Consider the following 9,655-nt stretch of genomic DNA (forward strand, 5'->3'; position numbering starts at 1 on the left):
CCTGCTACGGTTTTTCTTCCTGATGAGGGTGACAACCTCGCCAGGAAGACTATGCTGCTTGCAGATGTTAGGGCAAGCATGCGTCGACCGTTCTAAGGCTGTCAGGATGTCATTTGACAGCCTATCCACTTCACCGTCTATATCCCTTTCAGTTGGTTTTCCTCTTACGAGGCTCCCACTGGCAACAATTCTCGTTAAGTGCCAGGGAGATCGGGTTGTGGTCCGAAGACAACACCTGGTGGTTAATGACCTCCGGCACCTCTGTGATGTTTTTGCAGAGGAAAATGGAAAGGATATCAGGTCGGCATGAGGGACTATCAGGGAAGTGGTTTGGCGTCTCGGTGGTTTCCACCGAGAACCGGTTGTCCAGTGACGCCCGCAGCAGGAAACCGCCGTTGGTGTTAGATTTTACACAACCCCACGCTATGTGCTTACTGTTGAAGTCCCCAGCAATGACTGTACGACATTGGGATGCAGGATGGACGGGAGATTGAGTCAGGAAACTCTCTCAGTCGGTCGAACATAAGCCGAGACAATCCTAAGCGGACCACTTTCTAGGGCGAGTTCGACTCCAATCGACTCGCCCAGAAAGAGGGACGTATCGATCCTCTGGTGCCTGATGGAGTTCCGGATCAGAATGCCAACCCCTCCACCTGCTCCAGAAAAACGATCAGCCCGGAGGATAGAGTATCCTGGGATAAAGAATCCCATGTCCGGTTTTAGGAATGTCTCCTGCAGACAAACGACATCGGCTTCAGAGTCTCTCAAAAACTTATTCTCCTGTTTTAAGAAATTGTTAGTAAATAATTTCATTATTTATTCCATATGGTATTAGTCAAGCCTTAACCATTATGTTAAACCCTACACATTTTCCATTTAAAATCAATCCATTGATGTTAATCATCAAATTTGACTCTTTTAAGAAATTATGTGTTATGAATTACATCTGAAATAAATTGATGGCGTGTATGTAGTTGTTGAGTTTTTGAATGATGAGATACCTAGTGTTCTCAAGCTTCACTGCATCTCTTGAATGTTGAAATTGTTAATATATCAAATTAAGTTGTAGGAACAATTGTAAATAACAGTTACTAATTTACAATAAGTGTAGTATTGTTTTTTAAATTTGAATTCCCTTAGGTACATAATTTATTGCAGTTAATCAATCATATTGGAACAGTTACACTAATAACAAAATATATCTATTTTAGAGCTCTGATTTCAAATAGTGTTAGTTAGTTAATTTTGCTGAATCAAAATATTACCAATCATATTAAAATTCATTTAAGTAAAGTTAGGCATATGATATATTATCAAAACACCAAGATGTCTTAGAAACTGTAAAAAAGAATTCCGATTTGTATATATATCAAAGGTTAATCAAAGTTATACAATATTACATAGTACAGAGAGTATTTAGTGTACAATATCGTGTTATATATACCGCTCCTTTGGTTGACTGAATCAATGCACTACAACGCCGTATAATCAAATTGAGTCATCCTTAATTAAAAATCACTCCGTTATTTTCCTTCTTTCAAAAAAACCTTTGGTTAATGTGTTTTTCAGTCTCTTCCACAATATGATTTATTCAATCAATTTTTGAAGATAATTTTTGCAATACCCTCAAAAATTATTTCAGTTTACAGATGGCAAATTTAAATAAAGCATCCTAAGAACTCCATCTACATCCCAACGCATATGGAGAGTTACTACCACGATTTTAACATATTTTTATAGCAAGTATGGAGCATATAGGTAAAGCAAGTAAATTGTGTCTCACTTCTTGAATGTCTATAGGAGCATAAACTTTCTTTTCAATTATGATATTATTATTATTATTATTACAGATATTTTAGAAGAATACTGCTTAATAGGATACAAGGGTCCGCGATGTTTGGTAGTATAAAATACCTTCATTCTATGATCAGTATCGCGAATAAGCAGAACGAAAATACTCCATCTTTAGTTCTCGATGTTGTCAGTGTGTTGTCAAAACACACAGAAAATATGGAGACACCAAAAATATATATGCACCAAAGTAGATGAAAATTTTAGCAGAACTGCAAATGATAAAGCCATTAATTATAAGTTTCAACCGAACAAAGATTGCAAATCAATATTTACGCAGAAAATTGTAAAATAGAAATTACTATTTTATGATTTGGTTTATAAGTTGTGTTGATATTATTTGAATTTGTCATCCAGACATGAGGAATCTAAATAATTTGCGATATAAAATTATCAAATATGGAAAGATTAGTATATCATTTGAGGGTGATAACCAATGTTGAAAAAGAAAATTTCAGTGTTGAAATATGTCGCTCAGTTATTCAAGCTGAGAGACACACCTACGTGAATTTACTGTTGATTTAAAAAGGTGAAATATTTAAACAGTTACAAAAATAGCAACTTACTGTCTGAAGGTTTAGATTACGTGTCCTGAAAGTCACTGAAATCAAATCAGTTGCAGATCCCTCGTCTACATTTATTTCAAGTTTCAATAGCAACCAATTGTTTGTAAAAAAATAAAATAACATTTATGTTGCTAAGATTACGTTTCCTTATGACATATGTCAGAAGTATTTAATTTAGAAAAAAAGTTGCCTTCTCCCAAGCAAAACTTGATTTGATTCTTATATTGTATTTCACCAAATTGTGGTTCAGTTATATCTTTTCTTATAATTCTATTCGTTTTAATCCACAGTGTCAGCAAATTGACAGAGCAAAGGAATATCGTGATGATTTTTCGATTTGTTATAATATTGTTGATGGTAGAACTGTTTCGAATCAATCTCATCCTTATATTTCAACCTACACTGGAAGACTATAAATGAGATTCACAAATAATTAAATATAATTTAACTTTACAAATAAAATTACTTAGTTTAACTTAAGTCGACAATTTAGTTTGGTGTTATAAAATGGTTTCGACACATTGTCGATTTTTTCAACCTCCAATTATTCAGTAGAAAGATTTACAGCTATATACAACATAATTATTTATGATATAAACATAATTATTTAGGAAACGCATTTACCGTCATAAAGTACAGATAACAATAGGAAAAATTTCTTCGCCACAATTATAAAATTATAATTATTATAAACATGCTTAATTCTCAAAATGAAAGTACCTGCTTTATACACAGACAGATATGTGGAACTCCAAATGGAACATTCCAGTCCTCAGCCTTTTTGGTAGAACTTTTGGTAATGCTGTTTTCTTCTTTATTGAGATTTTTTCTTGTACTTTTTTTGATTTCTTGGATTTTTTTTTCATATTTCCCGATATCGTGTGGCTTTGTCATAGCTCATTTCATCTTCATTTATATGATAGTAATCAGTCTGTCAATGTGTAACTAATTCCTGATGTCCAACGAATCGTCGAAATAGTTTATTTGTTTTCTATTTAAATTAAATAATTTAATTGTGTGTGTTTTAGCATAAAATATATCATTAATTATAAAAACCTTGAATACAGATGAAAATTATACGTACAATTAAATCCAATTCTTGGAACACTAGAATCTTTCCACCATTTGCCTTTTACATAGTACTTTCAGATTTCAATCTTAATTTATTGAATTTATTCTGAAAACAAATTATGTATAAGAGAGGTATGTTTCGATATGAACTGATTAAAGTTTGGTGGTAACTAAATAAAGAAATCTTTTTGTGCTACTTGATTTTATGAAAAGTATTTAAATTTGTTTATGACAACGAAATTCAAATATCTGCAAAGGAATAGCGAATTGTTAATGTCATAAGCCCTTTATAGAACAACTTAAGAAACATAGTTCTTAAATATTTTTACAGGTAGATCAAGTTGGAACATATTTTATAAAATTTCATAAGATTTGTGCTCACAATCATTAACATCCATATTGCTAAAAAGTAAATCCCAATCAACTAATGATAAGTGATAGTTTAATGAGTAAACCTCAGAACTCATGAAAACACTATACTCATCATTAATCCAATTCACTCGGGGCAGGTTTCAATCTCCAGTTACTAAAATTATATCCACTGATGCACAATGATTGGAATAAAAATCAGAACCAGATGCTGGTAAACTGTTCCAATTATTCACTTTTGGCTTTTGACCTTAATGGATATAAAGACTTCCAGTACTTTCATGTCCTTTCGGTGAGCACAGGGGTGCATCATCATCAGACGATTTCGACATCACCTTTATAGGCGTGACCCACTTCGTGGAAAACTTGCGTTTTGGAGGTGAGGGGTGGCTAGTTGGGAGAAAGGATTGGTGTTAGAAGTAGGAGTATTTCCAGGATTTACCGAAGGTGTCTGTAGTTTAGCAGACAGCTTACTGCATTACATACTTTCATTCGTTGTAGTTCACCCTCTAGTTCCGATATTTTAATCTTAAGGCCTCTTGAAGCGCCGGCAGACTTTTGGGTTTTATTGAGATTTTCACTTGGCTTCTCCTCAAACTACACATAGTTTATTGATTTAGTAACTGATGCATGCATCGTATATATATATATATATATATATATATATATATATACGATGCACCCCACCAGTTTTGTCCTTCAGACACGGCGCCCAAGTCGTGCCGGTTCGAATATCCGTACCGATACGACGATCCCCGACTGAGACCGTCCCGATTCACATCCGGGACAATGCAGTAAGTTTTCTTTTGTTTTTTAAATTTTATATAAATGTCCTTAGATACATACTTTATTGTCACTCATGGTTAATCATAATAAAATCTATAAATTTATCTGAGTTTGAATCCGAATATAAACGCACACTGGTAAAAAGTAATATTTTTCAAGGATATAAATAATATACATTAGGGCAAATTTTAATATTGATAAGATTTAGATGATTGAGATAATGTTAGAAATTGTTCAGTGTTCAAATTTATGTATATTGAATTGAATTAAAGCAAAAAGATCAATACACTAACATTTAGAAAAAAGGTTTCATAGAAAAGAAACACTTAAATTAGTTTGGCAAAATTCTGAAAACTGATATGGAATACGGTTCGTATTCTTTGACAATTCATTGACAATCTTGACAACTGATCTTTGTGTAATTTTGTTTTGTTCGGTATTCGATCCCATAATGCTCTTTGGCGAATTACGGAAAGAGGTTATTTCAATCTGCCAAAATGTGCGGAATGTGGATCGTATAAATATTACTGATGCTGACCCAGCGTACTAAATATAATAATATGCTTTCCTTAGTTAACTTAATGCTGTCTTGTTAACCCTAATTAGTTTACTTGAAGCATTCTTCTAACAAAAATCTAATTTACAGCGCAATGTAGCTTACACTATTATAAAGGATGAAAAATTTTGACACTACTTAAAACAAATAATGTTTCATCTCCTCTTGGGAAGCCAATTGTAACTGATGCGATGAGCTGGTAGGAGTGCACTAAAACTACACATAAACAGTTAAAATTGTAATTTGAATTGTGCGCCTGTGGACAGTTAAGTTGTAATTTTAACACCAAATTCTTAAAAATAAATTTTTCTTGAGAAATAATAAATTCTTTTTAGCCCAGAAAGGCTTATTTACTGAGAAAAGTAATAAAGTTAACCTAAAACGTCAATACGACATTTGAAAGGTGATTTCTCGTAACATCTGGAATAAGGGTTCTTAAATTGTCAGCAAACAATCAATTGGCATTAATTGAAAAGTTAACCGGTCGAGATAATTACGTAACCTAGCGATTTGCTGTAAATACACATCTACAGTAAGAGAAGTTGTGGACTGCATAAAACCCCCCACATGTGTCATTGTGGACACAAAACGAGACACAAAGGCAAAAACTAAGATAAATTTACTAGTTGACTCAATAAATTACGTGCACATACAAGAGAGTAGTACTGCAAAATAAGTATGGGATAAATCTTGGTTGACACGCTGTGATGGGCTGCTGCATGATCTCTGTAATACTTCACTTACTGCATGTTAAAACGTAGAGAAATATGTGAGCATAATAATGTGTACTGCTCACAAGCTCAGAAACATTGGTTTCGAAGTTGACGATGAATGGCTATTTACAGTGCTACTCTCCAGTCTACTAGAATCCTATCAACCAATGATTATTGCTATTGAAAGCTCCGGCATGAAGATAACTTCAGTTTCTGTGAAATCAAAACTATCACAAGATGTTAAACAAACTGAAAGTGACTCAACAGTATTGTCAGTCATCAAGAAAACAACCAACAACCAAGTAAGGATTCAAGGTGCTACACTTGTAACAAGTAAGGTCATAAAAGTCCTCAAATGCAAATCCAGGACCAAGAATGTTCAACAAAAAGCAAGTAGTTCATCATATGCTGTTGTGTTTGAGGCAACATCCAGCCAAAATGACCCATGGCAAGTGGCTTCCGGTGCATCGTCACACATGACAAGACGTAAGAACATGCTTGAAAACATGCAGACAACATGCAATGTTCAGTACAAGTGAGGTTGGACCATTATGACGATGAAGGTCAAAACAAAAAGGTGCTTTTTCCAAAAGTATTATGTGTTCCTAAACTGACAACAGATTTATTGTCTCTAAGTCAGATTATTTGCGGTGGTCGCCAAGTAAAACTTGACGGAACAGGCTGTGTTATGTGAGGGTCGACTGGAATAGTATTAGGACTAGCATTAGTCTTTTCAAATCTGTTTAAAATTTGTTCCACATAAATACTAAAACTTTCTATTTGCATTCCCAAAAAATTACTTGGGGTTTCCATTATTTTAATTCCAATATGTGTTTTTCAGTTTTTTTTTAAATTAATTTATTTCTGATTCATCAATTGAGAATAACAGGCCATCATCAACATAGGCACAACTAGCATTTCTTCTTACTGAAATCAAATTTACTTGAAAGAAGGCAACTTTTTTTAAATTACATATTTCGAATATGGTTTAATTGGACATTGGATGTTTTGTTTATATTGTAACGTCTGGCATATGTCACAAGGAAACGTAATCTTAGCAACATAAATGTTATTTTCTTTTATTTGATAAACAAAATTCTTTCGTTGCTACTGAAACTTGAAAGTTCGTGATTTCCGTGATTTTTCAGGACTCGTAATCGAAACCTTCAAAAAAAAGTTGCCATTATTGTAATTGTTTAAATATTTCACTTTCTTAAATCAACAGTAAATTATCGTGGTTGATTCTTTCAGCTTGAATTAGTGAGCGACAATTTTTCTCTTTCACTTTTGGTTGGGTTATCACTCTCCCACAACACTAAGATACCAATGTTTCCATATTTGCTAATTTTATGAAGAAAATTATTTAGATTCCTCATGTTTGGATGACAAGTTCAAATAATGTAAACACAACTTTTAAACCAAATCATGAAATATTGATTTCTATTCTACAATTTTCTGCGTAAAGACTTGCAATCTTTTTACAGTAGAAATTTATAATTTATAGCATTTTTTGTTGGTTTGTTACATATATATTTTTAGTGTCTCCACGTTTTCTTGAGTGTTCCTAACGAGTACCCACGTTTTGACAACTCTCTGACAGTCAACTAATGTTGGAATATTTTCGTTCTGGTTAATTGCTGATCTTATAATCGCGATACCGATTATAAAAAGATGTTATTTTATACGACAAAGCATCGCAGAGCCTGGGATCCTATTAACCAGTATTTTTCTAAATATCTACTTTATAGTGCAACAAGGGCAACATAATTAAAAGGAACGCTTACACTATTATAGACATTCAAGAAGTGAGACACGATTACTTGTTTTACTTATATGTTCCATACTTGCTTTAAAAATGTGTTAAAATCGTGGTAGTAACTCTCCATATGCGTTGAATTGTAAATGGAGTTCTTAGGATGCTTTATTTAAATTTGCAATTTGTAAAAAGAAATAATTTTTGAGGGTATTAGAGAGTTTGATGAATTACCCGAAAAGTTTTGACATTGACAGAATTTGGAAGGGCGTGACAACTAAGTTGACTTATTAATTACTAGTCAGTAATAGATGATGTTAACAGAGAAATGGAAAGATTAAATATTTCTACTCATAATTTCTTCTTCAACAATAACGCATACTTTAAGCTGGAATTTATATGCTAAATTACTGTCCATCCCATTTAAAAATTGTTCTGCAATCAGTGCTTTTTTATAATATCTGTATTCTTGAACCTCTGAGTTTGAACTCTTTCAGCACCAGAATATTCACCAGCTTTTCTTTTACATTTACGCAAATTCATTTTAGTTTGAGCCAAACCAACTTTTCTAGATAAACTACCGCCTAATCTATTACACATTTCTAAATTTCAAACATATTACATTAAAACCTTTTACCTAAAGTGTAACTTTCGAAAATAGTGTTGATTTATTTTTTTTAAAAAACTAATCACTTTATATTACAATCGTTATGATTATCTACAGTGGAAAACTTACTTGACAACTCCAGCCCAGTTAGTTAAGCAAACAATAAATCATGGCAGATTCTATCAAATGCCTTTTAAAAGTCTGTATAAACAACATCAACCTGTAAATGATAACTGTCGAATTGTTATAAATAAGAAGGTTGGTCGCAGAAGATTTACATTTGCAAAATCCGTGTTGACTCTCATTTATAATATTTTGGAACTATGGCATAATTATTTTGGAAATGAATTTTTTTGGACAATTATAGAATACAAAACATTTTTCATACAGGCCTAAATTTGTTACAAGTAAACTATCTCCATTCTTTAAGGTAGGTATAATAAATGAATTTTTCTGTGCATTAGGAAATAAAGCACATTTTAAAAACAAGTTAAATTTCATGGTTAGAGGCTTTGTTAATTATAATCCACAATTCATTCAATACTGTAGAAGGAATGTCATAAGGACCTCTATTACTAGATAAATCTGACTTCTGAGTTCATTAAAAACATCAATCTGGAAAAAATTTATTATTATTTTTTGAATTTAAACAAAAATATTTTCATGACAAAACGATATTGTTTAAATTTGTGTTTGCATTGAAAGCTAAAAAATGAAACAAACAGCTCACGTGTAAAGAGTAAATACTTATTTCTTTTGTAGTTTTCGTCTTTTCAACGACGAAATTGTAAGTTACCAAATAATTGTTCAAGTTCAGTTTTGAAATCAAATTACATTTTGTACATATTCAGGTTCCAACAGCAATGAAGGCGATATGTTTATTAATCAAAAGTAAAACATACTTTTGTTGTCTGAAGAATATGCAATGCTTTAATACAATTCAATATACATAAATTTGAACACTAAGGAAATTGGGTACCTCTGGAAACGTAAGGTACGTAACAATCGCTACATAATAAAGAAAAGATGTTCAAAAGAGACGCAGAGGTCTAGACAGCCAAGAGACAAGGTCTCTTGTATCTGTCGGATTCACTGGGTTGGATATCATGCAAGCATGCAATCTCCGGATTAGAGTGTTGAAAGATAGATCTCCGGAGGTTGAGGGCATGCTATTTTCTCTGAGGCTATGAAATATGAAAAAATATGCAAGAAATCCGAAAAAAGGTCAAGAAAAAGTCACAATAAAGAAGAAAACAGCAATACCAAGAAACCGTCTTCAAAAGTTCTATCAAAAAGGCTGAGGACAGGAATGTTCCCATTGGAGTTCCACATATCTGTCTGTGTATAAAGAAGGTACTTTCAATTTATGGAAAGTTTTCCATA

This window comes from Aethina tumida, chromosome 1, assembly GCF_024364675.1.
Source record: "Aethina tumida isolate Nest 87 chromosome 1, icAetTumi1.1, whole genome shotgun sequence".
NCBI lineage: Eukaryota > Metazoa > Arthropoda > Insecta > Coleoptera > Nitidulidae > Aethina > Aethina tumida.